The 13,763-nt window shown below is 49.4% G+C and overlaps 1 long non-coding RNA gene across 1 annotated transcript; it reads right to left on the reverse strand.

The window, feature by feature from the left end:
• Positions 1-12,227: 12,227 nt before the first annotated feature.
• Positions 12,228-13,729, reverse strand: LOC122486170. The gene is made up of 2 exons (XR_006298041.1): positions 13,377-13,729; positions 12,228-12,445 (listed from the first exon to the last, which is right to left on the reverse strand). It is a non-coding gene; the product is annotated as an uncharacterized LOC122486170 (long non-coding RNA).
• Between the last annotated feature and the right edge of the window lie 34 nt (positions 13,730-13,763).

Here is a 13,763-nt window from a genome sequence, read left to right on the forward strand (position 1 = left end):
GGCTTACAACAACACACATTTCTGTCGCCCCGCTCGAGAGTCCAAAGGTTCTACAGGAAGGTGTTGACGGGGTCGCTTTTCCTCTCACGCCCGTAGGGGAGGACCCTTCAGCTTCTGGTGGTCCCCGGCATTCCGTGGTGTGTGGCTGTGTCACCCCGGTCTCTGCCCGTCTCTGTCTTCTTTCTTGGGCCTTTCGGACCTCCCTCTCCTTTTCCTCATTAAGATACCAGTCACCGGATTTAGGGCCCACCCTACACCCAGGATGATCTCCCCTCAAGATCCTTAACTTAATGACCTCTTCACATTCACGGGAATCAGGGGTTAGGACTTGGACGTACCTCTTGGGGCGGGGGGGGGGGGACATGATTTAACCCAATACAATGACCTGCTGGCTTGAATACACTCGCCAACAGCCTCCCTTATGCTCGGGCACTGAAGAGTGGACGCTTCTTCTCTCCGTCGCTTGCCAACTGGGTTAGCGGCCAGAGCCCTTATCCGACGGCGGCCAGCAGGCAGTGCCGGAGCTGCCTTTGCTCCCTTTGGTGCCAGCAGGGCTGGTGTCCTTCCTCTGCCTGGTCCTGGGATCAGCCCCTGCTCGGCTGTGGGCAGGCCCCCACCTCCACCCAGCCGAGGCCATCCATTTAGAAGGATGTGCCGTCTACACAGCGGGGAGGCTATCTCCTGAAGACGCACGGAGAGAACGGGCCAGCTCCCTCCAGGTGCCCACCGCCTGCCCTGTCTCCAGGGACACGGAGCGCGGAACACCTGCCCGACCGCCCGCCAAGCCAACGCGGGGGATGAGGTGGCGTTTGCTCCAGAGCCCGCGCAATGCTCTCTCTCTCTCTGAGCTCTCCCCGCACCCAGTCCTTGCTGCCCCTGTTCTTCTATTGTTCTGTTCCCTTCCTGTTTGCACTTCTGACCCTCCAAATATTTACCCTGCCTGCTTTGTGGCTGCCCATGTGCTAGGTGCTGGGACGCCATGACGAATAAGATAGGGTACTTGCCTTCCGGAGGACTTTTCTGGGGTGTTAACTGTGGTGTGACACAGATGTAGCCTCCTCAGCAGTGGATGCTTGGCACCTAGTTATCTGCCCCATATGACTCCCTCCCCAAGCAACTTACTTTGCATGGGCTCCTTGCCCTGTGCCCTGACCTCAGCTAGTAAGGACTTGGCTAACCATTCCTGGAAAAGACCTGATAAACTCAGTCGCAAAACAAATGCTAGTGTTTTAGCAAAAGGACTTAGAAACAGCTGATGACTCCGCCAAAGGGGAGAACTGTTTATGCTACAACTTTCACGAGCTTCTGGAGCCAGGGGTGGGAGCGGTGAGGCGTACACATCCCATCCCATGGGGTTATTGCGTGTGCGTGTGTGTGCGCGCGCGCGTTTGCACTCAGGGATGAGTTTCTGTGGTGTTCGCTATGGGAACACAATGGTATGATGGCAAACTGTTCTTTTGGGGGCCACAGTAACTGGAATAAAATGAGCCCTTCTTGCCCAGATCATGAAAAGAAAACTCACAATTTTACAGAAAATAATAAAATAAAACAAGACGCTCCCAGAGGCAAAGAAAAGAGCGGGACCCCTACCTCACACCGTATACAAAAATTAACTCGAAGTGAATCAAAGACCTCAACAGAAGAGCTAAAACTACGAAATTCTTAGGAAACAGTCTGGCTGTAAATGATCCCAACCTTGTATCAGAGGCAGTAGTTTCCTAGCTGTGATACCAAACCCCAAGCCACACAAGGAAAAATAGATAAATCAGAATATCATCAAGATGTAAAATTCTGGGCTTCAAAGGACGTGACTGAGAAAGTGGCAGCACGAAATGGGAGAAAATATTTGAAAATCATAGATCTGATAAGGGACTTCTATCTGGAACATACAAAGAACTCTTGCCACTCAATAATTAAAAGAAAACCAAACTGGGGCACCTACGTGGCTCAGTCGGTTGGCCATCTGACTCTGGCTCAGGTCACGGTCTGGCAGTTCGTGACTTCGAGCCATACTGGGGCCTCTGCTGTCAGCGCTGAGCCCACTTCGGATCCTCTGTCTCCCCCTCTCTCTGCCCCTCCCCCACTCTCTCTCTCTTTCTCAAAAATAAATAAACACACAAAAAAAGAAAACCAAGTAAAAAATATGCAAAGGGGGGGTTCATGGGTGGCTCAGCTGGCTGAGCGTCCAACTTTTGACTTCAGCTCAGGTCATGATTCCAGCGTTGTGGGATCGAGCCCTGCTGAGCATGGGGCCTGCTTCAGATTCTCTCTCTTTCTGTATCTCTCTCTTTTCCTCTATCCCTCTCCCCCACTTGCCTCTCTCTCTCTAAAATAAAAAAAAAAAATAGGCAAAGGGTCTCAATAAACATTTCTCAAAGAAGATTTACAAATGACCAGTAAGTACATGAAAAGATGCTCAGTATCACTGGCCCCCAGGGAAATGCAAGTCAAAACCACAGTGAGATACAAGTTCACAGCCAACAAGATGGCTGTCATCATAGCGACAAACGTTGGCAAGGACGTAGAGAGGCTGTCACCCCCTTACGCGGCTGGCAGGGGTGTAAAATGGTGCAGCCGCTTTGGAAAACAGTCTTGCGCTTCCTCAGAATATTAAACAGACAGCTACAGGTGACCCAGCAATCCCATGCCTAGGTGTGTATCCAAAAGAAATGAAAATATTGTAGATAAAGGTCCTCGGCAGCATTACTCAAAACAAAGTAGAAACAAACCAAGTGCCCATGAGGTGATGAATAAATGGACAGAATGTGGTCTATCCACACAACAGAAGAGTAGTCGGCTGTAAAAAGGAAGGGGGCAGTGACACCTGCTATATAATAACGACGCTAAGTGAAGGGAGCCAGTCACAAAAGACCAAGTGTGGGAAATGTCCTGAACTGGCAAATCCGGAGAGACGGAAAACAGGTTTAGAGGTTTGCAGGGGCTGAGGTTTGGGGGAAGGGGGCGACTGCTAACAGGTACAGGGTTCTCTTTTTGGGGTGGATGAGAACGTTCCAAAAGGGACGACGGTGGTGGTTACGCAGCTCCGTGAGGACGCTGAAACCGCTGAACTGCGCGCTCGCGACGGGCAGATTGTGTGCTGCGTAAATCAGATCTCAGTAGTTATAAGCGCACGCCTGTGCACACGCTGGAAGCCTTGCCCTTCTCTGTTCGGGCCCCGGGAAACCCTGGAGCTCCAGGCGGGTAACCTTCAGAGCCAGTCTCACTATTCTGGGCTTGGCCCAGGGTGGGGTCAGGGTCCAGGTTCATGAGATGGGATGGGACGGTCAGGGTTTTAGCTCTCCCGAGAGCATTACTTAACAAGAACTTTGGAACCAACTGTTGGATGAGGTCACTCAAACGCGGGAGGCTGACACAGGTGCCAAGGGAAGCATTCCACAAGGAACAGCTAATTGAGGACCGTGCCTTTCTCTCCGATGTCCCCTCGCAGCTGGAGCAGGGCTTGGAGAGGCGAAGCGACCTCAGACGCCCTCCATCAGCTGGCCCTGCTAGCCGGCTCCTCCTGGGGCGGAATGGAGCGGGGCCCACTGCTCTTTACGCGGATGGTCAGGCGAGGACAAGAAATTTCCACTTTAGAGATCGCCACAAATAGGAGGAGAAGTTTGCACACTCGAGTTCGAGGCACACTCGGAAACCTCCGTGCCTAGAGATGAGAAAAAGGGCCAACCGCTCAATCGAGATAGCCATCAAGTGAGCTGTCCATTCAGCTTGAGACTGTCCTTACTAAGACATCCGACAGGTGAGTACAGCACGCTTTCCGCGTGGGGAGGAAGAACCCCATTAGCGTTATCACAATCAGAGATGGAAACAGCCGTTCTCGCCACATTTGAGGAGATAAAGACCGAGGGTTGTGGCGGAGAACTTGCAACTCGTGATAACTGACGAACATGAACGAATCAACCGGAAACTCCAGAAGTGGGGGGGGGGGAGAAACCAGGTGCCACCATGAAGAGCCCCGTGGCCGAGGGCACCAGCATGTTGTATGCCAAAGAGAAAAATCGGTGACTTAGAAGATAAATCAGAAGAAGATATTCAGAAAGAAGCACGGAGAGGTGAGGGCATGGGGGCTACAGAATGGGGAACATGTCTGTACAGGGAACTGGAGTTCCAGAAGGAGACCCCAACGTCCGTGCAGCTGGAGTCCCAGAAGGAGAAACGAAAGAACACAAGAGAAACGATATTGAGAAGACAACGGCTGAGCACGTCACCTGATGGAGGAAAGCCGCTAAGGCACAGATTCCAGAAGCGCAGCGAATCCCCAGCGGGATGAATGAAAACAAGGGTGCGCCCCGCACGGACAGGGTGGGGCAACCATTGCAAACCAAAGGCAAGGAGGAAATCTTAACACGAAGGGGGGACTTGTTGTCTTTCCAGGGAGCAGTAATGAACCTGACAATGTCCTCTCAACAGAAGGAAAGGAAGCCGAAGGAGAGCGGGATGGTACATTTAAAAGGCTGGAAGACGACAGCTTTTTGATCTAAAGTTCTATTCCCCAGGATGATGTAACAAAACGAAGACGGTTTCAGGCAAACAAAACGTGGGACCGATTACCCCTGGCAAACCCACATGAAGTGAAAGTGATCCCAGAGGGAAGGTCGGGAATGCAGACACGAATGAGCTCACAAACATGGTAAACTGGGTGGTAATTCTAAACAGATATTGCCTGTATATGTAGCTCGATCATGCGCAAATAATGGATCCAGGGGCATATAGAGTTTTAGGTGTTGTGCCATCCATACGTTGGCTTGGAAATAAGTAAAAGTAACGTAGTATTTGACTCGGATAAATGAAGGACGTGTGCGGTAATCTCTTGAATAACCAGTAAATCGTAGTAAAAGGGGTGTAACATCCAAGCTAATGGAAGGGGACGGAATTTTAAAAAGCACTCAGTTGGGGCGCCTGGGTGGCTCAGTTGGCTAAGCACCCGACTCTCGATCTCAGCTCAGGTCGTGATCTCACAGTTTGTGAGATCGAGCCCCTCGTCGAGCTCCGTGCTCACAGCTTGAGATTCTCTCTCTCCCTCTCTCTCCCTCCCCCAGCTCATGCTCTCTCTCTCAAAATAAATAAACATTATATATATATAAAAGAACTATAATGTCAGACGTTAAAGCATAAAGCTTACTAGAAAGCAGGCATCTCAAGATCACCACGCAGTCAATTCACCAGGACGAGAGAAGGTAAATTTAAAGTCTGTACGTGCCTAATAACATAGCCTCAGGGGCGCCTGGGTGGCACAGTCGGTTAAGCGTCTGACTTCAGCCAGGTCACGATCTCGCGGTCCGTGAGTTCGAGCCCCGCGTCGGGCTCTGGGCTGATGGCTCAGAGCCTGGAGCCTGTTTCTGATTCTGTGTCTCCCTCTCTCTCTGCCCCTCCCCCGTTCATGCTCTGTCTCTCTCTGTCCCAAAAATAAATAAACATTTAAAAAAAACAAAACAAAACAAAAAAAAACATAGCCTCAAAAATACGTCAAGGCACAGGAACAGGAAAAGCCAAATGCAGCATCATAGTGGGAAATGTTAACACACCCCTCTCAGCAACTGATAGAATAATCATATTCTTTAAAAAAATCAATAAATAGAGGATTGGAGAAATAGAATTAGAAAATCCAACTTAACGGTCATTTATAGAACACCAACTGCAAAATACAGTCTTTTCAGGCGAGCGCATGGCCTGTTTTTAAAAACATCTTAGCCAGGGGCGCCTGGGTGGCGCAGTCGGTTAAGCGTCCGACTTCAGCCAGGTCACGATCTGGCTGTGACCAGATCCGGGGGTTCGAGCCCCGCGTCGGGCTCTGGGCTGATGGCTCAGAGCCTGGAGCCTGTTTCCGATTCTGTGTCTCCCTCTCTCTCTCTGCCCCTCCCCCGTTCATGCTCTGTCTCTCTCTGTCCCAAAAATAAATAAACGTTGGAAAAAACAAAACAAAACAAAAAAACAACAAAAACATCTTAGCCATAAAGTGAGTTTTACTTTCAAAGGACTGAATCATACACGGTATTTTCTCTGTGTGTATTCAGTGTATACCCAAGTATATAATTCAATTATGCCAAAAATCAATAACAAAAAGCAAATTATATGTTTGGGAGTTAGGAAATATCCTTCCAAATAACCGATGGGTTAAAAAAAACGAGCGAATCGTAACAAAATGAGAAACTATTTTGAAATTAACTAAAATGGAAATCACCCCCACTATGTATCAAAACCCGTGGGATATACTAAAGCGAGGCGTAACGTCCAGCTTTTACTCAAGTATCAATACAGGAAGAAAGGCTGAAAATCAATGAGATGAGCATCCCTTTAAGGACTTAGGGAAAGAGGGGCAAATTAACCCACAGAAAGTAAGAAAAGAAACAACAAAGATACAAGGAAGAAAATAATGAAGTTGGAAAAGAAACAAACATCGCCCCAGATGCTGTAGACACGGAAAACAGTCCGTGAGTTTACTGAGGTGATCATAATGCTGATGCCAACACCTAGGAGAACACCGCGGGAGAGGGAGAGCGCGGCGGGTGCCACACACGAGCACAGGAGGGAGAATCTTCCACAACGTGCCCGCAAACCGAAGCCAGCGGTAAGAGGGACAGTGAACTGTCCAAGCCCACTGGGTTTATTCGGGAAGGCAGCCTTGCAGAACGTCATCAAGCCAATGTGTTTTACCACATTAACAAAGTAAAGAATGAAAGTCATATCACCACTTCAAGGCTTCTAGAAATCATCTCCATTTCGGATGGAAAAGTTTCGTAAACGTGGTACAGAAGACAGGTTCCCTTGCTGGACAAAGCAGGTCTGCGGACAGTCCTCTAACAAACACTGTCCCTAGAGGCGGAGGGTGGCAAGCTCTTTCTCGGGCCCTGGGGCCAAAGGCAAGGACTCGGTGATGGGTGATGGCACGTACTCGGCATTGCTTTGGGGGTCTTGGCCGGTGTGGTAAGGAAAGGAAAGGAAATACAAGATGTAAGGATTTATGAAATGAAGGAATAAAATTGCCATTCTTCGCAGCTGGTAAGTTACACGGAAAATCCAAAAGAAGCTGCAGACGATGATTAGAATTAGTAGTTGATGCGTGTAGGGTCGATACACAAAGATCACTGTACCAGCAACAAGCTGAAAATGAAATTTAAAAACAAATGCTGGAGGGGGTACCTGGCTGGCTCAGTCGGGGAAGCGTGTGACTCTTGACCTCGGGTTCGTGAGTTCGAGCCCCATTTATAAATAATTTATTTTACTTCATTTATTATTTAAAAAAAATTTTTTTTTAACATTTATTTATTTTTGAGACAGAGAGAGACCTCAGAGCATGAACGGGGGAGTGTCAGAGACAGAGAGGGAGACACAGAATCTGAAACAGGCTCCAGGCTCCGAGCTGTCAGCGCAGAGCCCGACGCGGGGCTTGAACCCACGGACCGTGAGATCATGACCTGAGCCGAAGTCGGCCGCTTAACCGACGGAGCCACCCAGGCGCCCCATTTATTTATTTTTTAAATGTTTATTTTTGAGAGAGAGAGAGAGCGAGTGAGCGAGCATGAGTGAAGGAAGTACAACAGAGAGGGAGACAGAGGGTCTGAAGCGGGCTCTGTGCTGACAGCAGAGAGCCCAACACGGGGCTCGAACTCATGAAGCGCGAGATCATGACCTGAGGTGAGGTTGGACACTTAACTGGCTGAACCACCCAGGCGCCCCAATAAGTAAGTATTTTAAAAAAGTAAATAAGGGCGCCCGGGTGGCTTCGTCGGCTGAGCGTCTGACTCTTGATTTCCGCTCAGGTCATGATCTCACAGTTTGTGAGATCGAGCCCTGCGTTAGGTTCTATGCTGCCAGTGTTGAGCCTGCTTGGGATTCTCTCTTCCTCTCCCTCTGCCCCTCCCCCTGCTCTCTAAATAAACATGCTGGATGCATTATCCATTGTAAGATAACAAACCACCTAAAAAACTCAGTATCCTGAAAGACGCCCACTTCGTTGTTTCTCATGAGTCTGCAGGTTGGTTGGGCGCTTCTGTGGGCCTCAGGATGGCAGGGTGGCTGTCAGCCTAACGTGAGTGCCAGGCTTCTTTACAGCACAGTGCTCTCAGCACAGGGGCCGAGAGGGCAGGCGCGGAATCTCCAAGACCTCTGGAGACCTAGACCGAGAAGCCCTCCCACAGCTACTTAACCACCGGTCAGCCCAGAGAAGGAGTGGGTAATAGACTCCCTCCTTTGTTGGGAGGAGAGGAAGTGAATTTGCAGCCACCCGTAACCCACCTGTAACCCACCCGTAACCACCTGTAACCCATCCAAAATGCCACTTCCACCTGCCATTTACCTACAGGAGCAAATCTATCAGTAGGTGTGTAGGATGTCTGTGTGGAGAACTACACAGTATTATTCAGACGATATAAAGTCTCAGTCTGTGGACAGCCTGTTGCTTCTTGCCCTCTGAGAAGCAAACACCAGGGCAGCCCGGGATGTACACGACACTTACGATCTAGAAGTTCATGGCTCAGGAACAAACACCCAGCTGGAAGAGACGCATAAGGCAGGGTGAGGGACACGGAGCTTCCATGGGCTCGCTGGGGGATGTGCCACCCTCCCAGCACCTCCATGGGCTCGCCAACCAGGAAGCTCTCCCAACCCTGTAGCTCAGGGGTTTTCCAGAGCCTTTGTTACACAAGCACGGTTGATTAAATCATTGGCCCTTGGTGATGAACTCTGTCTCAGTTCCTTTCCCCTCCCAGGAGGCGGTGGGGACGGTCCTGAAAGTTCCCACTCTCTGATCCAGGTTGGTTCCCTGTCAAACCAGCTTCTATGCTTAGAGGCTTTCCAGAAGTCTCCTCACTGGCATAAACTCTGGTGTGGTTGAAAGGGGCTTGTTGGGATTAACAAAAGATACTTTAATGGCTCTTATCATTTAGGGAATATTCCAAGGGTTTAGGAGCTCTGTGCCAGAAATGAAGACCAAATACACATTATTGTAAAATCTCAGCATCGCAGAGCCCCAAACAGACTCAAGCATGTACAGACACTGATTTTCCAGAGAGGAGCTCTGCAGAGCACTGGATGAAGGCGGTCTTTCCTCCAAAAACCACAGAATGACTGGGGATCCACATGATAAAAAAAAAAAAAAAAACGCGTCCTCCTCCCTCACATCGTAAACACAAATGAATGCAGCCCGAGATGCAGAGCTGAAGGTGAACGGCAAAGCAACAGAGCTTCTAGAAAACACTATGATGGGGCATTCCATATGTTCATGCCTTCAGGGTAGGGAAATACGTTTTGAAAAGGACACAAAAGTACTAATCATAACAGACCAGACTGATGAATTCTCCTGTAGCAAAATTAAGGACCATTTTGGATGGGGTAGAGAGGAGCTAACAGAGATTGTGAAGTATTTAGAACTGAATGGAAATGTCAGTGCTACCTATCAAAACCTGTGGGCTCCAGTGCAATTTCACTCTTGGAGACACATGGATTCCCTTGCTGCATTCAAAAAAAATATTTTTTTTAATGTTTATTTATTTTTGAGAGAGAGAGACAGAGCATGAGCAGGGGAGGGGCAGAGAGAGAGAGAGAGAGGGAGACACAGGCTCTGAATCCGAAGTAGGCTCTAGGCTCTGAGCTGTCAGCACAGACCCCGATACAGGGCTTGAACCCACAAACCAGGGGACCATGACCTGAGCCAAAGTCGGGCGCTCAGCCGACTGAGCCACCCAGGCGCCCCTCCCTTGCTGTATTTATATAAACACAAGAAGGATTTAAAACTAAGTGAACCAAACTGTCCATGTTTGAAGCCAGAAAAAGAATGACAAAAGAAATCCAAAGAAAATAAGAGGAAATAAAATAAAAGCGGAGATTAGGGAAACAGAAAACAAACAAACAAAAAAATAGAACAAACCCAAGCACTTGTGTTTTGCAAAGACTAATAAAATAGTCCTTCAGCAAAAAGCATCAAGAAAAAAAAAAAGGAAACACAAATAAACAACATTGGAATTAAAGAGAGGGCATAACCAAGAGATTAAAAAATAGGATCAGGAAGGACTTAATACCCCGCCTTTGAAAAACCTCATGAAAAGGACACTTTTCCAGGAAAACATTTATTAGCAAAATTGGCCCGGGAAGAAAGAAAAATCTGAACAGACCAACAACCAAAAAGGAAAATAAAATGTTAAAGGCCCACCTCCAATGGCATCTGGAAGTTATATATCTGCAACACACACACACACACACACACACACACACACCCCACAACTATATTTGGGGTGCCTGGGTGGCTCAGTCAGTTAAGCATCTGTCCAACTTTGGCTCAGGTCATGATCTCACGGTTTGTGAGTTCGAGCCCTGCGTCGGGCTCTGTGCTGATGGCTCAGAGCCTGGAGCCTGCTTCGGACTCCGTGTCTCCCTCTCTCTCTGCCCTTGTGCTCTGTCTCGCTCTCAAAAAAAAAAAAAAAAAAAAGTAAAAAATAAATAAATAAATAAAAAAGAGACTGCTAGGTGCACCCATCGGGTGAGCAGAAAATCCGAGTTAAATAATATCAGGGCTAAGAGGCTGGGGGGCAACACATACATACCGGGTGCATGGAAGCGTGTCATCGCGAGAGCCCCTTTGGACCAGCTCATTAGCGAGGGTAAAGTATGACAATGTGCACGTGATCACCGCTCGCAACTCGACTCCTGTGTTTTTACCTGAAAAAGAAAAAAAAATAGCCAATGGGTGTCCCAGAAGATTTATACAAAGATGTTCATTTTTTTTTTTTTTTAAATTTTCTTTTTCAACGTTTATTTATTTTTGGACAGAGAGAGACAGAGCATGAACGGAGGAGGGGCAGAGAGAGAGGGAGACACAGAATCGGAAACAGGCTCCAGGCTCTGAGCCATCAGCCCAGAGCCTGACTCGGGGCTCGAACTCACGGACCGCGAGATCGTGACCTGGCTGAAGTCGGACGCTTAACCGACTGCGCCACCCAGGCGCCCCTAAAGATGTTCATTTTAACATTCAAAAAATAAAAGCAAACAAATGCTTCTGTTTGAATGGCCACAGGTGGGCAGGTTGGAAAGCGGCCGGCGATGTGTTAAAGTGACAGCGTATTAAATAACAGTAAAATCGGACATGTTAGAGCCATGTAATTCAACATGGTTCGATTTCAAAAAGATTGCTGGGTGAAAAAAGCAAGATACAGAGTAATCTGTACAACATGATGCTATTTTTATAAGACACAAACAATGTTCTGTAGTTCCAGCTACTACTCGAAGTATTTTATTATTTTTTTAATGTTTATTTATTTTTGAGAGGGAGAGAGAAAGAGAGAGCGTGAGCATGAATGGGGGGAGGGGCAGAGAGAGAGAGGGAGACACAGAATCGGAAGCAGGCTCCAGGCCTCTGAGCTGTCAGCACAGAGCCTGACACAAGGGCTTGAACTCACGAACCGTGAACCGCGAGATCATGACCTGAGCCAAAGTCAGACGCCCAACTGACTGAGCCACCCAAGAGCCCCAGATGTTTTAAAACATCTCGAAGGAAAGAGGCCTAGCTGATGATGTCCTCAGTAGGACACTGAGGCATCTCTGAAGGACAAGGGGAGGCCAGGAAACCAGGAGGGAGGGGGGTTAAAAGGAACCTTAATTTTCTCTAGAGCACTTTAAATTTTTAAAAGGGGAAAGTGAATGTAATGTTTGTGTAGGGGCCGGGCAAGGGCAGGCAGTCTGGGTATGCCATTTTAGTGTCATTGGAGTGACTATGTGTCCACAGAGGGAGGCACACAGGCTGGCCACATGCAGGGGAACACATCCTGTATTTTATCTGGAAATCCTACAAGGGTTAGGGTTCTAGGGGGCCCAGCCAGATCTCAGAGAGGTCTAGAGCCCCAGCAGGGAGCAGTGTGACCTCAAGGCAGACACGGGGACCTCCAGGCTCGTCCTGATCCCCAGAGAGGCCAGGAGCCACGAGGGCCAGCCAGGAAGGCAGCAAGCAGGGGCCGACACAGAGGTCACAAGACCTGACTGTCCCCTGTCCGCCTAGACCAGAGGCTAATGCTGTGCAGAGGGGCAGAAAAGAGAGGCCTGGGCATATTTTCCCCCCAGAGACTGAGCATTACCTAAGGACTGTTTAATGTATCTCTAAGAACTATGTTTTAATTGTTAGGACAAAAAGCTTATTTATTTACATTTATCACTAAGCTGCGGGTAAGTGCTTGGGAACAACTGGTTAAGTACGGACCACAGACTTCATATCCTCTGTGCTCACCTGATCACAGCTGGAGTGACTTTTGTGGCCCTGCTCCCCCTTCTCCTGGCGAACTCCCCAGCACTTTGCAATCTCTGTCCTCCCCGTGGATCGCTGTCCCCTGCTCCACGATGGGCTGTCCTCCCGGCAGTGTGGCCCGGGCTCAAATTCCACAGCTTGAATCATCACGCCGCGCTCAAGGTTTATGGACGCTTGGGGCCTCATCAAGTTCAAAGTCTGCAACCACGGTAAAGAGGCCCACTCAACTTGGCTTCGGAACAGCTGCAGCCCAGCGCTGGACACTCCCAGCTGCACACAGGGGTGTCAGCAGCTGGGAGAGGAGAGCCTCAGGCTGGCCCACGCTTGGCCCTGCAGGCCCCAGCCCTGCGCCTGGCCTCCTTGAACTTCCTGCGTCTGAAACAGGACGTCAACTACTTCCATTCTGACCTCCGATTCAGTTCTTCCAGCTTATCTCTTAACTCGGGCAACAAATCCTTCGGGCAAAGCATCCCGTGGTGGGAACGGAAAACTACCCCCCTCAAGCACCAAGAACTGCCCTGAGCCGGCAAGACCCCGCATGATTGACCCCAAGACAGTGATCCGCCTGACCTCCGCTGCCCACTTGCACATATCCACCGACCTCTGCCCCACATTTTCCTTATATCAACCTGGAAGTCTTTTCAGCACTTTGGAGACAGTCTTTGAGCTGACAGTCTGCTGTCTTCCCAGTGCTGGACTCCCTGAAATAAATTCCTTTCTTGTTTCCCCACTGCTTGTTTCTCGGTCTTTGGATTCTGTTCAGCGGTGACTGCCTGAGCCTGGTCTGTTTGGGACCGCGGGGGCCAGGTGCTCATGGATTCCTCCTGCCGGACTATACTTCTCCCTGCTCAGATCTCCTTCCACCACTTTTACTGTGAACAGTGCCCAAGATGCTGGGAACGTGCCTCCTGTGAGAAACCCTCAGGCCCTGTGAGCTTGGGGGCCCTACCTACTGCAGAGTGCAGATTCGGGGTGTAGAAAAACATCCATGCCTCAGTGGAACACATCCAAGCAGTCATCTGACCCCAGCCTTGCTCTCTTTCACAAGGTGTAGACTGTCTCTTGGGGAGCTCAGGGATCCCCGCCCCCAACCCCACCCTGCAGAAAAACTAGTTCTGTCTCTACTTACATGTTCATTTCAATGCGCCTCATCTATAAACGGGTCTCCTTTTCTATTCTCTTTGAACTGGTTTTAACGTCTGGCTGCTTGCTTCTCTGATTAACGAGTAGAAATAAAGCCTTTATCACTTCTCCCTACTTAAAACCCGAATGAGAATTAGGATTTCACGTTTTCCTGAAAATTATCTCAGACGAACCGAGCTCGGCTCTCACTGCTGCAGTTTACTGACTTTGGGACCTTCGGGACGTTGCTCGTCTGCAAAAGGGGGCTGGGGGGAACGGAGCGAGACAATACGAGGTCTCCAAAAGCCGGCCTCAGCGCCGCCACGGACCCGCCCTCGCGCTTCGCCGTGGCCCCGCCCTCCGCCGCGGCCCCGCCCCAGGCCGTCCTCCGACT

This window comes from Prionailurus bengalensis, chromosome E1 (assembly GCF_016509475.1).
Source record: "Prionailurus bengalensis isolate Pbe53 chromosome E1, Fcat_Pben_1.1_paternal_pri, whole genome shotgun sequence".
Taxonomy (NCBI): Eukaryota; Metazoa; Chordata; class Mammalia; order Carnivora; family Felidae; genus Prionailurus; species Prionailurus bengalensis.